Consider the following 19,977-nt stretch of genomic DNA (forward strand, 5'->3'; position numbering starts at 1 on the left):
CTGGCGGTGCTCGGTGGCTCTGCCGAGCCCGAGGAGTGTCTGCCAGGCTGCTGCAGGCGCGGCCAGGGCTCGGCACACCGGGCTCCCCCCGCACCGCAACTCATCATCCGGCGGGGGCACGGCTGACAGGTGCCGGCTGCCCCGGCAGCAGCCAGCCCTGGGCCGGCACTCCTCTCCTCCAGGGCTCTCCCACCGCACACCCCACAGCCGGGCAACCGGGCAAACCCTCTGCTTCCCCCCCCGAACCCACCGGCTCGCCCTGCGGAGCCCCCTCCCACGCCCCGAGGCATGCCCACCCTCCTTCCTTCCTTCCCTTTAATTCCTTCTTTTGCTCAGCAGTTTGGGAATGCGGAGTCTATAAAATGGCTACAGAGTGATCAATGGTTTCAAGGACAGGGAGTAAAGGAGGAGTCAGGAGATAGGACGGAGGATCATTTCCCTGCCAAAGTACTGCAATAAGAGGAAAAGAGAAAGACATAGCTACCTGAACTCACCATTCCTGTTCCATCCCTTAGCCACTGCATCTTGCTTCTGATGATGTCCTTATTATCAGGGAGGGGAAGAAAAAAAATCCCTACTGCCTGGCGAGAGCTGGCAGGAAAAAAAAGAAGCCCCCCACCCCCACCCTAGCCTGGAGCTTTCAGTCAGCCATCCCTCAGCCCGGCAATCCCGTGCCTGTCAGGAGCACGTTATTAGCAGCCTCCTCACTACCTGGGATTGTGCTTATTTATTTCAGTCACGGACCGAGGGATTTGAGGGGAGGGGGATGTCCTTTTTCTTTTTTTTTTCCTGCCGTGCTTTGAAACTCTGCAGGAGGGGAGGGGAGTGGAAGGGAGGGGAGGGAGGGGGGAGCCATGCGAACTTGGGGAGGGTCCCCGCAGGCACCCAGCGCCCCGGGCACCCCGTGCCCTCCTGCCGGTGGCCGGTCACCCTCGGCCCCAGCGCTGCAGGACGCCAGCTCTGCAGAGCCAGCACATGCTCCACGCTCAGCAAGGGCTGGGGATTTTGCTGACGTTCAAAGGGCAGCAGGTTCTCATTCTGCTCTGCACACGAAGAAGGATGAGTCCCCTTCCCACTGAAAGCAAAGCTCCCGGCCCAGCCCAGCCCAACGCAGCGCTGCACCTGCCCGGGGTGATCCTCCCCCAGCACCCGCACCCTGCTCCCCTCTCCGCCTGCTCATCCCCTGCCTGCTGCCCCGGATTTCCCCCACTTTCTGGCCACAGCTGCACAGTTAGGAAAGCAAACACACTCGTTAAGCGTTGCTCATCGATCCGGCCACCCACCACGTCGAGGGAGAGGAGCTCGCGGTGTCTGGCGCTGGTTAGAAGAGGCGGCGGCAGCATATGGGATGTGTAGAGCCAACTGGGAACGGGGCTGAATCCTGGCGGATCCTCCAGCTGGGACACGCACGTCGACATGGTTCTGCCCATGGTGGGACAGACACGGCGCTGCCAGCGCCCGGCCGAGGCCGCTCACGGCGCCCGTGGCGCAGCCCCTGCCGCCATCCCGGGGCTCGGTGCCCACAGGAAGGGGCAGCCCGCAGAAGGACTGACACACCCCTGAGTACAGGAAAATGCCCCGCCAATATTCCCAAAATCCCCTCTTTGGCAGCTGAGTGTGCAGCTGGCTTCAGGGACAGGAGAGGGCAGGTAGGAACAGTGGAGACAACGTGGGGAATGGCTGGCAGCGTGCTCTGGGCACGGGCAGGACACTGGGGACACTGGACATGCTGGATCCACACACAGGATGCTGCAGAATCTGTGCACGAGCTCCAATCTCCTTAGTTACATCTGCAGAGGATTTAGGGTTGTGTTTGCAAGGGTTTTTTCTCCACGCCTCAAGGGCAGAAGGGCATTTGGATCTCCCGCTCCTGGCCTCTGGAGGAGTCAACATTTTTCCTGCAGCTGGAGATTTTGAGTCAGGGAACAACACGCAGCTCCTCGTGACTGCCACTTTCTGCTGGTCCTGTGCCACTCAGCAGGATCAGAGCTTAGGTGTCTTCACTTATTTATTGAAATAGGACAGACCAGAAGTGCAGGCAGGACTGAAGGGATGCTGCCCAGCATCTCTGCACTGCTGGGGCCCCACCCAGCCTGCTCCAGTTCCATCAAGCCATATCCCATCACCTTTTGCACAGGCACTGACAGCCATCATTATTCCCAGAGATGGCTGACAAAAGAAGGAGTCAGGAGGCAAATGCTTATAGCTGTCCAAACTTTGGAATTCTGCCTAAGTTTCGAGTGACAGAAACACCAGAAAAGTTATTTACATCCACAGGAGGGCTCTGGTTGGAAAATCCCACCTCTGACAGCCACTCTGGAGTGTGTTGTCAATCAGGGACCTCTCTGGGGAGAGCCCCATCTCCTGCAGCAGGTGATGGCCATGGCTTTGTGCAGCCTGGAATTCAGATCTCACAGGCACCTCACCTGTTTGGGATGTCAGACACAGCCAGCACAGCCTCACCAACCGATTCAAAACCTGCAGGGCCTGGGAGAGCTGGGACAGCAGAACTGACTGACAGACAGACAGACAGACAGACATCCTGTGTGGACATTGCTTCCCTCAGAAACTTGCACTGAAAACAAAGCAATGATCAGGCTTTCTCTAACTGAAGGGTAAATATTTTTCTACCAGGAAATACCAAATGAGATCTGCCCTGTTGTCACCACACACACAGAGAATACAACAAGGACCCTCTGAAGCACAAGATCAGCTTTAAACCATGCTCTGCATCCTCCCAGTAACTCCACTGACTTAGGTCAAAGTTACACCGGCAGTGCCAAGGGAAAGGGATTTGTCTGGCACATCCCACCCTGTTGCTCTAACTGGGAGTGTGGATCTGGAGGAGGAGGAGGACAATTTCTGTGGAGGACTGTTACACACGAGCAGAATGATCCCAGTTTCTCTCCTGCTGGTCAGCCCTGTCAGTAAGGCTCATATTCCACTGTTTCCTTGTTTACACCAAGCTGATTTGAGAAGCAAACCAAGAGCTGCCAGGTTGGTTCTTTCTCCCTGCAAAGGTGCTGAAAGGCAAGAATGCCCCAAGATCAGCCAAATCTCTGAATGGGCAGCAGGCTGCACACAGTCCCCATCCTGCCCAGAGCACTGGGGCAGCCGTTCTCTCTGGCACAGGGAACCTCAGAGAGAACCCAGCTGCATTTCCCTGCCAAGAAAATGCACCTCTGCTGCCTCATTGTCAATGCAAAGTGCTCTGCAGGCAGCCAGCGGGCAGGGGACCAAGCCCAGAGTCCCTGCCAGAGCAGGGGGAGCAGGGAAAAGCCACCTGTGAGCTTCTTCTGGGTCCTGTGCAGGGCCAGGAGCTGGGCTCTGGTGATCCCTGTGGGCTCCTTCCAGCTCAGGATATTCAGTGACTCTCTGATTCTCCACTTCCCCACAGTGGAAGAAAGCATCTTCCAGGGAAGGGCACCATGTGGTGGCTCCTGTGCCAGGTGTGCCAGGGGATGCCGCAGCCCAGCACAACTGAGGGCACAGTGGGCTGTGTGCCCACCCAGCACACACCAGCCATGGAATAGTGCCAGGAACACCCCCGAGCTGGGTGTGAGTCACAGAGCACTGTGGGATTGTGCCACGGGCACTGCTCTGGTAGGAAAACCCACACTGCCCACAGGGAAACAGAGGCAGCTTTCAGTGTGTGGTGCTTGGGCACAGAGCTTGCACTGCAGGCTCCTGACCTGAGATTTAGGCTGCAAACAAATGGGATTTCTGCCACGTGTGTGAGCACATCCCACTGGGCTGGCAGGGATGAGGCTTTGCTCAGGTGGTTTGTCCGGGGGATCACTCAGGAGGAAATCCCTGGGAAGAACTCCAGGATTGTTCATCAATAACACAATGTCCCAGTCAGTCTCAGCAGAGCAGTGGGCTGGTCATATTTGACCTGTCACAGCCTCCAAAAATTTCTCTCTCCAGAATAAGGACCAAAATCAGCTGGTGTGCTCCACCCTAAGACTGCCCAGTCCAGTCTGGAGTCTCCCTGTGACTGCCAGTGACACCAAAAATGGAGCAAGAACCTCCCAGGGGAGCAGAGAAGTGAAGGGGCAGTGAATATCTCTGCAGTAGCAGTGACTGCCTAAATTATCAGATTCATGCCACTTTTCCACGTGGGCCTTATTTTCTCCTCATTCCCTGCAGCTGGAGAGCCACTCAAAAGCCAAGCAACTGGGTATGAGCAGGAGGACACTCAGTATCACATCCCAGTGAAACAGCAAAAATAACCTCCATCCTTGTGCCTCATGCAACACATCTGGAGTCATGGCAATGCCGCACAGGAGACTTTACCAACATTCCCACTGCAATCCAATCTCCAGTCCAATCCTCCCAGAACCCGCCCTGCTCTCCCACCACTATTCTCAGTATTGCAGGGCAGCTTTAGGGAGCAGAGCCCTGCTTTGAGACACCCACAACACAGCCCTGGGATCCCAAACATGAAGGTTCCTTTTCCTGCAGTCTGAGAGCAGCACTGCAGGATTTCACCTGCCTCTCCTTTTCTCTTCCTGCTATTGTGTTACCACATCACCACTGAAATCTCCTTTAGATCTTCAAGGCCTCCCTTCCTTAATCCCACTGGAGGAGTTTTGCTCTAAAGCACTCTCTGGATGTGGGAACTTTTGCCAAAATGCTTTTTCCTCCACCCTGCTGCTGTTTTCATGAGGGGATTTCCCTTCTTTTGCGTTTCACCCTCTGCCTTCCCTCCCCAGCTACGATGCTGCACTGGACAACATCCCCCAGCCAGCACCTCCCCACTGAAATTTCAGCTCAGGAATTTCCTCGCTGAGGCAGGAGAGGCTGGCAGTGCCCTTTGGAGAGCCCTGCCACACGCTGGTATTTCACTGCTGCACAAGGCAGATGTTCTTCATTCCATATCAGAGAGCACAAATATGTTCCTGCAGTCATTGTCTCTATTGAACTGCAAAGAACAGGCACCAAATCCTACAGGTTAATTAATGAGAAAGGAGGGGAATTTGTCTAACCTCTACTAGGAATTATCCAGCCTGGCTTTATAAACCAATCAGCCACGCTACACAGCTATGAAACACGTACCTTCCTGCAGGAAAAAAAGCCCAAACCCCATGGAATGCTCTCCTAATGGCCCAGTGCCTCCCTGATTAGCACAGCAATAACACAGCGCTTCGGGCTCTTGCAAAGTATTATTATTATTTATGGTACATTACAAGGGAGTTTGTTTGTTCTTTAATAGGAGATGACATATTCAGAAGCCCAGATACGAGTGTCCTCCTGAACTAACTCTGACACAAAGATAGTTTCAGTCATAAATTATAGAATCATGGAACCACAGGACTGGAACAAGTGCCTGGAATGCTTTGCTCTGATGGATGTGACTGGGACCTGGCTGTTTACCACGGCAAGGGAGAGACATCACTACCTGAGAGCCAGGGGCTTCCCCTGACCTCCCAAGGGGACTCAGTGGCCACTGGCAGGGACAGGCAGGGCGGCCCAAAGCTGTCTCCCCCTGCTCCAAACCCCTCTCCAGTCTGATCAGTTGTATGCACACTCTGTATTCTGGTACAAACTCGAGTTATTTCTAATTTAATGATGTGCATCGGGCATTATTAATTAATTGCAATATTTATATTTAGCAGTCACAGTGCAAACAGCCCCCATCTGGCTCCAGGCAGAGGTGTGTGGCACACAAAGCCTGCTCCACGGGGAAGGAGGGAGGGCATGGATTGGGCATGGATTGGGCATGGCCACGCTCCCACAGACTCCCCTCAAAGGGCTTCTTGTGGGATTTTACCAACAAAATGCCAGCTTCAGTTTTGGAGAGGATCAAAACAAACTGGAACTTTTATAAAAGCCCTTTCCAACTGGGAAACCACAGTTTGGAAACCTGTTTGTAAAAAGCAATTTTTTAATGAAGGAACCTCTTCAGTTCACTGCCCACAGTCTGCCAGACACACAGAGGTTCCTCCCAGCCCTCTCCAGTCCATCCTGCCCTTGGGAAGGCTGGAAAACAGGCAAATCCTGGATCTGCCTCCTTCCAAAATACCTCCTTCAAGATGGTTTGCATGTTGTTTACTATTCCTTCTCCTGTCACCCCCGCCTGACTGACAAGACTCCTCATGCCTCAACCCATTTGATTTGCTAATATCCTTCAACTTTTTCCATTTGCAAACCTCCCACCTCTGCTTTAATGAACCCGAGGAGTCTGTTGCCAAGGAACACTCTCTGTTGCCATGCCCTCTGCTTTAGAGGTGAAAATTAACAGCCTGCAGACAAATTAAACTGCTTGGGTGATGAGGAAAGCACCCCAGTTCAGATCCCCAAGCCCAGTACAGTCTCTCCAGCATCCAAGTCTTCTTTATATCCATCTGTCACTAGCACTGCCCTAGTTCTGCTTATTTAGGGAAAATCCTATGGAGATTAAAAAAGGAATAAAACTAAATTTGAAACTGAAAGGGCTTTACAAGCAGCACAATGCTCATATATAAATTCATTTCATTTGTCTACTAAGAGATCTGCAGCCAAAAAAGATACATATTTTTAAAGAAAACTAGAGCTTAGCATTGCTGTTTGTGAGAAGATTGACGGGAAACAATAAATGCTGCCCTGGGTCATGCATTTTGAGGTCACAAGGGACTGGCAAATCCATAAACCCTGAGGCTGTGCTCCTCCCTGGTGCCTAGAGGGACACTCCATGCAGGAGCCCAGGGTGGAGCCTGCAGGGCCCTCAGCACGGCCCTGTCTCATGGCCTGGGGGCTCTCAGAGCCCTGCCCTCTTCCAAAACCAACAGCCAGACCCACACCTGAGCTCCTGCCCTCTTCCAAAACCAACAGCCAGACCCACACCTGAGCTCCTGCCGGTCCCAAACCAACAGCCAGACCCACACCTGAGCTCCAGCTGGTCCCAAACCAACAGCCAGACCCACACCTGAGCTCCTGCCCTCTTCCAAAACCAACAGCCAGACCCACAGCTGAGCTCCTGCCTGTCCCAAACCAACAGCCAGACCCACACCTGAGCTCCTGCCCTCTTCCCAAACCAACAGCCAGACCCACACCTGAGCTCCTGCCGGTCCCAAACCAACAGCCAGACCCACACCTGAGCTCCTGCCGGTCCCAAACCAACAGCCAGACCCACACCTGAGCTGCCTGGTCCTACACCCACACATCCACACAAAGCCCTGGACAGAAGAGGTTTTCCTGCCATGGAAAGCACAGCAGTGAACTGGCACAGCCTGATCCAGGCACGGCACAGCTCCCACTCAAACTCACAAGATTCCTGCCTCAAAACCAACCTTACAGCTTGGCTCTCCAGCAGCAAAGCACAAGGCAAGGAGGCTGGTCCCCCACGACCTCCCATCTCCACCAGGCAGGTGAGGGCTTAACAAGCAGCTGGTATTTATGGCCACAGTGGATTGGAATGCAGGGAGCCATCGAGGAGCCTTTCACATTCACTCAGCACTCCTCTCGCTCTGTTATTTAATTCAAGCTGTGACCCCTGGCCCTGGATGCTGCGCTGAAGCAGCTCAGCTCGCAGCCCTGTTTTCATGGCCTCAGTCAGTCTGAGTTACCAGGATGTGTGGGAGCCCCAGGGGGGCAGGGAGGAGCACAGAGTAGAGCAGGGAGGGCTCCTGGAGCAGCCCAACCTCAGCTCCAAGTGGGGGCTGGCCAGGGATGGACACCCAGGACAATGAGGAGTGTTTTCACCAGGGTGATGTACATTTAGTCCCTACGTGCCCATTTTTCCAGTGTGCCTGGGTCAGGTCAATCTCAAGGTTTCTAGTGCCCTCCTGTGCATTTCCCTCCCTGCTCCGCTGTGCCTGCCCTCAGCTGTGCCAGCCAGGGCACATCTGCCCAAGACAAACAGGAGGGGAAAGGAGCAGCTGAGACCAGCCCCAACCTCACCAGGAGAGCTTCTTGAGCCGGGGCATCATCTGCATGGATGCTCCATCAGCCTAAGGAAACCTCTTTGCTGAGCCTCTCTATTAACTGGAACTATTCACTTTAGGGCCAGGAACATTTCCCAAAGAAATGCTCTCTTTCAGTACTTCAGGCTGCTAAAGCATCGTGAGGCTTCCCTTCTGAGAGAGCCTTGCCTTGAGTCACCCTGTGGAATCAAAAGCAAAGCAAAGAGATTTTCTCTTTCCCACGCACCATGTGCAGAGGGATGTGAATTCCCCTGACACACAGCACTGCAGACCCAGGGCTGTGGCTCTCCAAACCACTCAATGTGCTGCTTTCACTCCCAGCTACTTTTCCAGACCCCTCCAAATCCCACTGTCCCCTCCTCAGACTTCCACAGGTCCTCCCCACTGGGCTCAATCTACAAAGGAAAGTTTCAATCTTGCCTCTCTTTTAAAGAGTATAAAATTCACTTTCTGACACTGCCTTCTTAAAGCTCCCAGCCCTGCTCCCTCCGCTCAGCCCACAGCTCCTTGCTGGTGTCCTTTCAAATTGGTACAACTCATCTGCCTACAACAATTACTGCCTGGATGCTTTCATTCCAAATGAAGGCAGATGCCCCTTGGGCCTGCTGGATTCCAGCAGAGGAAGAGGCCATGGGCTGAGGTCTGCTGGGTGAAGGGAAGGGATTTGTGTGCTGGGGAACACGGGCAGGCAGCACACCCAGCACAGCCACAGGTGTCCCCACCAAGCCATCTCACAGCAGGTGTGCTCGACACAAATATAGGGCGTAGAACACAAATACAGGGTGTAAAACACAAATACAGGGTGCAAAACACAAATATACGGTGTAAAACACAAATACAGGGTGTAAAACACAAATACACGGTGTAAAACACAAATACAGGGCGTAAAACACAAATACACGGTGTAAAACACAAACACAGGGTGTAAAACACAAATACACGGCGTAAAACACAAATACACGGTGTAAAACACAAATACACGGTGTAAAACACGGCCAGGGAATCACCCAACAGCTCCCAGAGTGTATCAGCCTGAGGTCGTGCACCAGCCGAGGTCTCAGGAGCAGTTATAAAACTACCCCGGGGAAATGAAGGGGTTAAACCCAGCTTTGGGGTGCCTGGCAAGCCGTGGTGAATTCCTTCATCAAACACATCCTTAGGCTCAAACGAAGCCATAAATATGTGGCATTCTCTCCCTCTAGTGGCTGGCGGCTTGGAAATGAAGGGGACGGAACATGACCCTGCAATCTGTGGGAACAAGGGGGTTGTGCTGGGCTGCCTGTCCCCCAGAGCCCCAGGGAGCCAGCCCAGAAAAGGGACAAGCCCTGTGCCGTGGTGACTGCCCTGAGCACTGTGAGGGGCCGGGGTTGCCCCGCTTCCAGCAGGCTCCTGTGGGTTACTGCACCACTCCCTGCCCGTCTGCATCCCCGGCGGTGTCCCCGCTTCACCAGGCTGCTCCTCGTTCCTGCCCCACTGCCAGGAACACCCGAGAGCTACTCGGAATTACTGTCACCGTGCCACCCCAAGCAGCCAGGCTGCCAGCTCTGCTCATTCCTTACAACGCTCCGAGCTTGTGGGGAAGCACGAGACACAAAAAGGCACCCAGAGAGGCACGGAGACACCAGTGAGACAAACCAAGGCGTAACTCAGTTTGACACAGGACGAAAAGCTCCCCAATAAATGGTTTGTGAAGGATTTTAAAGAAACACCAAGCTCTGCACCACACCTGAGCTTCCCAGATTTGGTGCTGTGGTTACCCCAGCTATGGTAATGGTGGGACTTGTTCCCACATAAGCTTTCTTCTAAGGACAGCTAGCAGGGTCCAGGACCTTAATCTGCAATAACAAGTGCTGGTTTTAGGAGAACAGCATCCCTGGAAGGAAGACAGCAACATCAAAACGAGTTCAACACAGCTCCTTTCCACTACCTGCAATACAGCTCTGCCATTTCATGTATTTTAGCTAAAAATCCCAAGGCTCTCTGTCAATAATGCACCATTACATCACCACAGAATTTGTGTGTGGGTATGAACGTGGATGAATATCCTCAACAACAACAGAAACCTTCTTACAAAAGGCCAGGAAGAAGGGAAGAAAGAGGAGATGGATGCTATCCAAGCGAGGTGGTGGGTTTGATTCAAAGATAACACTTGCAAATATTCTCTGCAGTTTTTTCCAGGCTGGCATGGCAGACAGAAACACACCTGAATCTTTTCAACAGCCTCAGGAAAAGAGGGGGAGTTTGAAGTGGGAAGGCCTCAAACTTGACACAAACAGGAAAAAAATTCCATAAGGAAAATACATTCAGAAGAAAAAAAAAAAACATCCAGAAGGAAAACCTGGTTCTGAATTCACGTGGGAAAGGTTACCAGAGCCTCCCACAACCCCTGTGGCTCTCCGGCCATGGTTTCAGGCACTGCTCTCCCACTACCCCAGGGGGATGTGCTGTGACAAGCCTGGCAGGGGCCTCTGTGAAATCAGATCCCCAGTTTGACCACAGGCACTCCAGTGTGATTTTTGAAGTGGATGCAAATCAGGATACATCCACCCAAGCAGTGCCTGCATGAACCAGAGAGGCAGGCAGGGATTCAAACCCACAATTACACCCAAATCCCATTAAACCACATTTAATCCAAATCCCATTAAACCGTGTCGGCCTTTTCCTGTCTCTCCTTCCCTGCTACTCATGATCCATGAGTCAGGATGCCTCTGGTTTTTCCTTCCAAAACTGTCCTTCACCATTTGGTACTTGGATTGGCAGTGGAGCTTGTAATTAGGTCCCAAATGTACCACCACATCAGTGCTGACTACAAGGGATTACAAAGAGGTAAAGTCTTTAAGAGCCCGTGTGTGATGTGAAGCCTGAACACCATCCATCGCCTTCTGGAGTGCTAAATATACCCATATTTTACTATTTACTTGTCTGCTTAGCTATCTCAGGAGCCGTCTGTGGCAGTCCCTGAAGAAGGCACTTTTCTATCTATATATAACATGCTTAGCAATTTTTGCCACTGAAGTTGCACAGATATATTCCACACGGAGCTTTTCATCCTTATAAACTTCAACATGGGAAAAATCCACGCTGCACTAATCTTCCCAGGCTCTTAGAAAGGGATGCTGGCAGGCAGGATGAGTGTCCTCACGCCCCTGAGCCTGCAATTCCTGTAAACTGCCAATCTGAACCACGTTAAGAATGTGGCATGAAAAATAAGTGATACAGGCAGCCACTGGAAATTTCCCTGCCTTCCACCTACAAGAACAGATTTTGTGGTTTACCCTCAATTTGCACAAAATACAGATGGACGTACAGTCCCTCAACAAAGAAATCAAGGTTTTTTGTGTAAGCCAGGTAAGGCTACAAGATCAGGTGCTGAGATTCTCCCCCAAAGCTCAAGCTGATGGAAACACAAGCAGCTCACATGGCTAAAGACAATCCCCGAGACTCCTTCAAGTCTCAGCTGTGAAAAAACCAAGCCAGAATTCAAGAGATGCTGAGATAAATGATGGGAGTGTGGCCCTTGCCTGCTTGCACTCTGCCAGATGGGCCCTATAATGGCATTTGAAATCCATGAAAAGCACAACACGGCTCAGCTGAGCTGTGCCCGAGGCTGGAAATGCAGCCAGAAAATTCCCCTGCCTGGTGCTGATCCAAGCACTCCACTGCCATTTCCCACCTGCATCTGCTGGGGTGGGGTTATTTTGGAAAGGAGTGGGTTGGAAATGTACAGAATTGTTGCTAAAACACCATTTTTCTTAACTAAGCCATGTTGTGAGGAGATAAAAATAGCCTGTTGGGGAGAGCAGACTAACTGTGGAGGCATCCCAAAAATATCCTGTGTGAAGGGAAAGGTGTGAATGCATGTTCTTAAAAAGGGATGTGTGGCTTATGCTATACTCTGCTTCCACTACACAGCCATATGTTGGCTGCTGGGTTCTATTAATAACCTCAGTTATTTATATTAATGTCCCACTTGGTGTCTGGCTGAGCACAACTTTGGGATCAGGAATCCTTGATGCTGGTACCTCCGATTTATAGGAATGCCTCAGGTGTCAGCTCTGCCAGAAAGGGAATTTGATGGAGTCTCCTGCATTAAGAACACACTGATCCTGATGCCTCAGGGTTTAGTTTGTATATTTTTCAGATTCTGTGCTGCTTAAGGGTCTGGGCTTCATATTATGGGATGGTGAGCTCTCTGCACAGAGCAGGGAGACAAAACAATTCCTGCTCCAGCTGGGGACCAAGGACAAATGATCCAAATTCAGGCCCAAGAGCACAAACAATGTGGACTGAAGAGAGAAAAACAAGAAGGATGGGACTGCAGGGGCTGGAGCTGGAATTGGACAATTAACCCCAATCTGCAAATGGAGCAGAACTGATCAAAGTGAGAGACCCCATGAACGGTCGAGGATTTTGGGACCATTTTGGTTCACCTTGGGTGCAGCCCTGGCTGGGCTCTTGTGCTGCCCAAGGTGCATCCATGGAGGAGATCCTTTTAATAAATCCTTGCTTTATTCTTTAGCTCTGTCCAGCCTCTGCTCCAGGGCAGCCTGCAGCCATCACTCCCATGCAGTCCATGGAGAGGAAGGAGGGTGGAGCTTCCTCTGTGCCTCTGAATTACTCTAATCCCTCACTAATGCACGGGCATTTCTGTCATAAAGGCACAGAAAACTCCTCCAGCTTTCCCTGTACACCTCACAATCAGAACAGCAAGCCTGGATTTGATATTTAGGCTCAGTCCTCGTGGCCTGCCAGTTGTTGTTCCATTCACAGCCACATTCTTTCATTCTTTACTGGATGCTCAGCCTCTGTTTCCTGGTGATACATAAACTTCCCAGAATATTTTGGACTTGATGGCTAAAAAAACCCAACAAATGCATGGAGAGGGAAAATGGCTCATTATGAGCTCTCCCTCCAGAAAGAGTTTTTTTCTTTTTCTGTTCTCCCCTGCCCTTCACTTCTCTTGTATTTCAGTGTTATTTTTAACACCATTAACAGCTCTGCTTCCCCACCCCTGATGGGGCCAACCCCCGGGACACCCCAGGAGTTCTCTGCCCCCATTAACTCTGAGCCCACACAAACCAGCCCAGGCAGAGGGGCTGAGCTTTAGTGCTCTTCAAGCATTCACTTCTTTGTAATAATTTTAATGCTCAATCCTGCAAGAGATTTTGCACTCCAGTCATTTTCCACTCATTTGCAGAAATTACAATATCCCCTTTCTCTTTCACTGAAACAGAGCTGGCTGTTGAGGGCTGCCATTCATGGCAGCCCACAGAAAACCCTACAATAGGTTAAGCCCCAAAGTAAAGAGCACTCAAACATCCATTGTGCCCCAGCCAGCACAGAGCTGATCACTAAATTGTGGCTTTTGCACAAAACATTCACATATATTAAAGCTGCCTTTGTTTGTGGAGGGTTTCTTTTGTTTATTTTTTTAAATGAGCTTTCTGAAGAAAATTTTCACCTGAAAGCGAAGTGTGGAGACTTGATTACAGTTCAGAGCTTTATAACTTTCTGATTTTTCTATTTGAGCTTTCACTCTCAAAAAGAAGGGAGAAACTTCCAGATAGCAGAATGAAAACAAAAATTCATTGGAAATCTGACTTTCTGACCAAAAACCACAATGGAAAATGCCCAAACAGCCCTTAAGGAAATCATTCAGCAAAAGCCTGGATGACCATTGGCCTGTCCCTGCAGGGTTAATGATGAGTAAAGAGGAGAAAATGGGCAGATGTCTTGTTGGACACTGTGGTGCCACTGCCTCCAGCAGCAGTTTTACATTTGGATTTACTGCAAACCCCCAAAACGCTGCATTGCCCACCCAGTGGCTCTTGGTTCAGCAATCCAGGATGGGCAATGGTGCCAGCAGGGACATTCCCTAGGGAATACATCCAGCAGGACTCCTGGCAGTGCCAGTCCCAGAGGTTTGTGGGTCTGACCCACCAAGGTACCCGCAAAGCTCCCTGAGGATCAGTGACTGGAGCTGCTCTGAGCACACTGGCAGGAACAACAGGGCCATTTATCCTTGATAAAATTCCCTTTTTTTTTTTTTGCCCACCTGCTTTATTTGTTCCCTGAAGGAGGTTAGTGCTTTCTGGAGTTCAGGAGGATTACTGAACCCTGCAAACTCAGGGTATGTGAAGCTTGCTGGGAAAGCACCTCTGCTATATTCATACAGTCCACTGAAACACAGGCTGGCAGCACATTAAATTGCTTCTCCCACTGAGTCTGCTAATTGTCTGTGCTTTTAGAAGTTACCAGTGAATTTAGAGTTGGCTAGAGATGCTAATTTAATCACTCCCAGACTCCAAAGCAGGTACTGGATAAGCCCCCCAGCAGAAGCCTCCCTGCACTCTTCATGGTCAGGGCTGTGAGAGACCAACCCCAGGAGCAGCAAAGCCAGGCCATTCCTCACCCCTGCCATCCCAGAGACCCCCAGCCATGGCAGGAGCCCACCCCTCCTGAGGGCACACCCCTCCTCAGGAACCCAGCACGGCAGCTGCAGTGCTCCTGCACATGCAGATGTGCCCCCGGAGCTCTCCCAGTCCCACCTGGGCACAGGTATTGGCACTGGGGCATCTGCACAGGAGGCACCACCACTCCCATCAGAGAGAGGCTGCCATCTGCCCTGCCTGTGCCATCCCCACTGAGGGTTCCCAGAATAAACCACTGCTTCTTCACCCTTTGAGAAGCATTTTCCCCATCAATGTGGAGAGCAGCACACCCCATTCCCCCTGCCTGGTGCAGTGACACCAGCTGGGGCTGCTGCTCCTGGTGTGCTGGGCACAGTGGCAAGAGCTGACTGTGAATCCTCACCCAGAGCCTCTGCTGCCTCCCCAAGAGCTCAGATTTAGTGTCAACCTTCAATGTTCAACTTCCAGGCTGAAAACATGTCCCACAATCCAAACTCTGAGCCAAGCTTTGGGAATCCCAAAGCACCTGGGCTCCCATGCCTCTCCCACTCTGTGGTGTCTTCTGGAGCTGCTCCTCCAGAGCTGAGAGGTGCCTTTAACAAGGCACATCCCAACAAAGCAACAAATCCTTCTCCTTCAACGAGGCTCTTGCTCTTATTCCCAGATGTGCATTCATGTGCATCTCCTGCCTGCTTTGGAAATCCCAGCTGGAACTGCCTGCCAGAACAGAATATTCATAAACTCATATGGTGGGAGGGAAAAAAAGCTTTCTTTGTCCATGAAAGCTGCCTGAATATCTCTGAGACAATAAAACAGCAGGACAAATACCTCAAATGCAACCATTTCTCCAGTTTCAAAAAACTGGAGTCTTCAAACAACAGGTTGGACTGCATCACCTTCCAAGCTCAGCAGTTCTGTGATTTTATGATTCTACTGATTCTATCCACACCTTGTGCCCCCTCCACATTCCAAAAAGCCAAGGCACTGATATATCCTTGCACAGAAAGGAAAGCAGGTAAACAAAGGAATTTATGCAGCAGTTTCCCTTGCCAGTCATGTCTTCCATCTGCCCACCTTGAGCCAAGTTCAACACCTTTTTTTTATATCAAATAATTAATCCAACCACACTGAGTAGAAATTAAAATGACACATAAAACATGAAAGCCATAAAATGCTTTCCAAATATCCTTTTGCCCTCTCATTTTGCATTTCATTTAGTGCCTGGTGTATGGATTGAGCCCATCTCTCTGTGCTCACTACTGAAATCACACTGGCAGCTCCTCACAGGGAGCACAGGGCATTTTTCAACAGCCATTTAGCCAGCTGGCTCTGGTATTCACAGCAGTAGGACCAATCCACTAAAGCAGACTTCAAAGTATTCAACACTTAAAATCAAACAGAGGCTTTAGGAGTGTTGGGTTTGGGGCCTGGGTGGTAAATGTAACACAAAAGCTGACAATACACTCCAATTACTGCTATGTGATGCTAAACTGCCAACATCAAGAGAAGCAGTGCCAGCACAAGTGCAAGGAAATAATTAGCATTTAATATTTCATCAAAACGTTGAATTTTTAAACATTGGAGTTGTCAGGGGTTTTTTTTTTTCATTATTATTATTAGTTTTAATTATTTAGCTGGTTTTACAGAGTCCTTGAGAATGGATCCCCGTGCCTCAGGTGGCTCTGATGCCAACTGCTCACCAAGGGATGCCACACACGGTGTTTTTCAAGGTGCAGCTCTCAGGAGCTGTTTAATTAAAACCTCTGCTCCTGACTGCCACTGGTGATTCACTCATTAGGAGAAGCACCTTCCTTCCCCTGAGCTCACACCCTCCTGGGAGAAGCCCAGCCTTTCTTCAGGCAGCAAGGATGGCTCTGTCCATGCCTGCCCTGGGTTTGGTGCTCTCTGCATGCAGTGGGGGCTCCCTGAATATTCCCTGAGCATTCCAGCGCTGCTGCCAGCACAGACACATCCTGATGGAGCCACGGCCAGCCCAGGGGCAGAGACATGGCCAGGCTGTGCTGCTGCTGCAGTCCCAGCAGTCCCTCTGCACCCAGGGCAGCCCCAGTCACAGCCCATGGGTTCTGGGGAAGTGTCATCAGCCCTCGCTTCCTTCCCTCAACCCCAGAACAACACATCCCCCCTTCCACACGGAGTCCTTCCACCTCCCCAGGAGCCAGAGGGATGCAGAGGCAAAGGTCTGCTCACTCCCCTCTCTCCCCAGCAACACGACAGCTCGGGAGCACAGCACAGTTCATCTTGACCTGGGTCTGCCTGACAAAAAGGCTTTTTTTAACTGTGACGTGCACAAGCAGCAGGAGCACACACACCTGCCAGGCCCCACGCAGAGCCTGCAGGGGCAGGGAGCAGGGAGCAGGATCATCCCTTCCCTGCAATCAGCATGGATGGCACTCAGGGAACAAACCCCAACCTCTGCAAGACATTCCCACTCTGCCTTCCCTGTCTCTGATCTGCCCTTTAGCATCCCAACACAAAGGCACGGCACAGGAGCTTTATGACAAGACAAGCTGGCAAATCCTGATTAAATACCCTGCCAAAACTCTGACTTTTAGCACCAAGCCTTGACTAAAAGCATCTCAGGACCTGCTTGTGTGCAGCAGGATGAAACCAGCGTGTTCCACAGCTCTCTGTGCCCGGCTGGGGCTGGCATGGGACGTGCCTCCCAAACAGTACTGCTAGGATTAAACACAGTGCTCAACAATTTTCATCCTTCTCATGCTGCCACTTCCACAAGCACAGATTTCAATGGCTCCCCACACCAAGAGCTGGTGATGCAAGAGCTTGTGAGGGTTTTCAGAGCCCACTGCACCGAGCAGCCAGCAGTTCACCTGGAAACCAGGACATGCAATCGGATTCATGTTTTCCCAGCTTCTAAGAAATAGATGGGGGAGCTAATATTAGCTCTTCCAGGAATAGTTAGGTGGCTAAAAAGAGAACAAAGGTGATGAAACAGCCTGTCTGTGCAGCTGCAGGTTTTATTCCTCCAGCCTGTCTGTTGTTGGCTTCAGGAGCCTCCAGCTGTCCCTTGCTGGAGGGCCTGGGCAGAGCCCTTGGGTCAGCTGTGACACCCACTGGCAGAGGGGACAGCAGTGATGCACATCAGCCAAAGCTGATACTCGGCTGGCTTTGGGCCTTCTCCGAATTAGATAAGGCAGGAAGAAGCTCTGGCCAGCTCAAGTGGCTCCTCCTAACTCACCTTCCTGAGCACACAGCACTGCAGGCCCGGGGGGAGCAGTGGGGTGGAACTCTCTGCGTTCCCCTCACTGCACATCCCCAGGGGGTTCAGGGAACTGAGGGGGCATTTGCAGATTTTCTGCTGCCCAAAGAGACAAAGGTGGGTTCGACCCAAAGCCCAGCAGCCCTGCAGTGGAACCCTGAGCTCCAGTGTCATCTCTGGGCTACCAGGTGTGTTTGGCTCCTGCCATCCCCTTTTCTGCTCCCACCACACAGTCCTGAACGTGGGATCCCTGGGATGAAATTACTGCTACCCTTTCTGTACAGCCATTTCTTTAATTTCTAAACTATAAATCACCTGATGGTTCAGTGTTCACTCTTGGTTCACCTTGGCCAGGAGAGGCAAAGACCCAACTCCACAACAAATGGAAATGAAGTGAGTCAACTCCTGCTTTGCAAAAGTCCTGCTACAACTAGGTTAGAGCATCAAAAACCACGAGTTAAATTTCCTCCTGGATGCTTCATTTTCAAGGAGCTGGATAACAGTAGGGAACTGCATAATTGCATAATTTGGTTCCATTTTCATGACTGCATTCTGCCTTTTTGGGCCGCCACCAGGCCTGGCTTTAATGCTTTGCAAATTACACAGAAATAGTCATAAAGTGTACTGAACTACTAAAGGACTTTATTTCCCTCTTTCTCAGAAACAAAAGTTGGACTTGATGAACCTGGAGGCTTTTTCTAACCTGAATGATTCCATGAAAGACTTGACACATTGTGGCCTTATTAAGCCCATCCTGAATGTGCCTGCTTGGATGACTGTAATTACAGGAATTTAGGAGGGTGCTTTGTTTTATCAGCTAAAAAAACAGGGAGCTAGAGGAAATGGAAAATAAAAGACCACTAGACACAAAGAACTTTTCCAGGAGCCACATGAGAGAGTGTGAGGAATTGCTGTTTGTGGAAAGGGATGATGTTAACGATGACAAAAACAGTCATTAACCACAGGACATCCAACAGGGGTAGAAGGAATATTTGGGGATCCCATTAGATGGGAGGTGTGCTCTTGGCTTGGCACGCAGACAGGATCTGTCCCTTTGTCTGCAGAGTCCAGCTCTCTCCTGTATCCATGGCCATATCCTATATCCATGGCCATACCCTATATGCATGGCCATACCCTATATCCATGGCCCTGCTCTCTCCTGTATCCATGGCCATACCCTATATCCATGGCCCTACCCTATATGCATGGCCATACCCTATATCCATGGCCCTGCTCCATCCTATATCCATGGCCCTGCTCCCTCCTATATCCATGGCCGTATCCTGTATCCATGGCCCTGCTCCCTGCTATATCCATGGCCATATCCTGTATCCATGGCCACACTCTATCCCATATCCATGCACAGGGAGCCAGGAGAGGAAGTTCTACCACACTGTGAGCAGGGTGGGCTCACTCCACACCACATTCTGAATTTCTCAGTGCTGTGTCCCTCATTCCCCCAAAAGCAGCCAAGGAAGGCAACACCCCACAGCAAAACGTGGATATCACCCCAAAAAAACCCCCGAGGAAGCACAGCAGCACTTCCAGTGCTTCAGTGTTTGTCCATGGAGATAACAGCACACCAGCTCTGGGATGCTGCCCTGACCTCAGCCCCAGGAACAGCAGAGGCTACACAGGCAGTGCTGGCACTGGGGAAAGGCACCTTTGTTCAGAACACAAGCCTGGTTTCACTCACTTTTATACTCCTACAAACTGCACAATTCTGCAGTGGAAGGATGTAGATTTTCCCGAATGGGCCCCAAAACTCAAAATCCACCCCCTGGCCCAATTCCTGTACAACCCTCCCATGCAGACAGGGTCTGGGAGCTAATCACTATTACACAAGAAAGGAGCTTTTTGGGTGGATTTTTCCCTTGCTGATTTGCCCCTGGCCCAATTCCTGCACAACCCTCCCATGCAGACAGGGAACATCTGCCTGCCTGGGTCTGGGAGCTAATCACTATTACACAAGAAAGGAGCTTTTTGGGTGGATTTTTCCCTTGCTGATTTGGACAGCTGAGAGCAGTAACAGCTTGTCACTGCTGCATTCTCCCTGCAATGGGAGCAGGCCTGGGAATCCCACAAGAGATGCGTGGATCTGATCCTGTGATGAGTGTCTGATTTGGATCAGCAATCAGCAAGGTACCTCGGTGCCCTGGTGCACATCACTCCTCCAAACAACTCTCTGCATCTATCAGCAGTATCTGCTGCTAATAAATAAGGAGAAGCCAAGCTATCAGCTCGCTGCTATTTTTGGATGAGAAGCTTGTTTTGAAAGCAGAGGAAATTTCCAGCCTTCACAAAGGCCTTTCACCTTCTTTATGTGGGAAACTACCTGCTGCACATTCCCACCAGGCATGCACTCCCATACAGAGTCTTTAAATTACCTGAAATGCTATTAGCTTCATTTCCAAATCAGAAGCTG

General features: G+C 51.0%; 1 protein-coding gene across 5 annotated transcripts in view; it reads right to left on the reverse strand.

The window, feature by feature from the left end:
- ARHGEF9 (Cdc42 guanine nucleotide exchange factor 9) overlaps positions 1-19,977 on the reverse strand; it is a 194,728-nt gene that overhangs the window by 117,245 nt on the left and 57,506 nt on the right. The window contains exon 1 of one of the 5 annotated variants that reach the window (XM_039731069.1): positions 485-508. The exons of the other annotated variants lie outside the window; for them this stretch is intronic. The gene's annotated coding sequence lies outside the window, so the exon portion shown is untranslated. Of the gene's footprint in view, positions 1-484; positions 509-19,977 lie in introns of those variants that run through there. 5 annotated transcript variants of the gene reach the window in all.

This window comes from Passer montanus, unplaced genomic scaffold (genome assembly GCF_014805655.1).
Source record: "Passer montanus isolate IOZ18808 unplaced genomic scaffold, ASM1480565v1 scaffold76, whole genome shotgun sequence".
Classification (NCBI taxonomy): domain Eukaryota; kingdom Metazoa; phylum Chordata; class Aves; order Passeriformes; family Passeridae; genus Passer; species Passer montanus.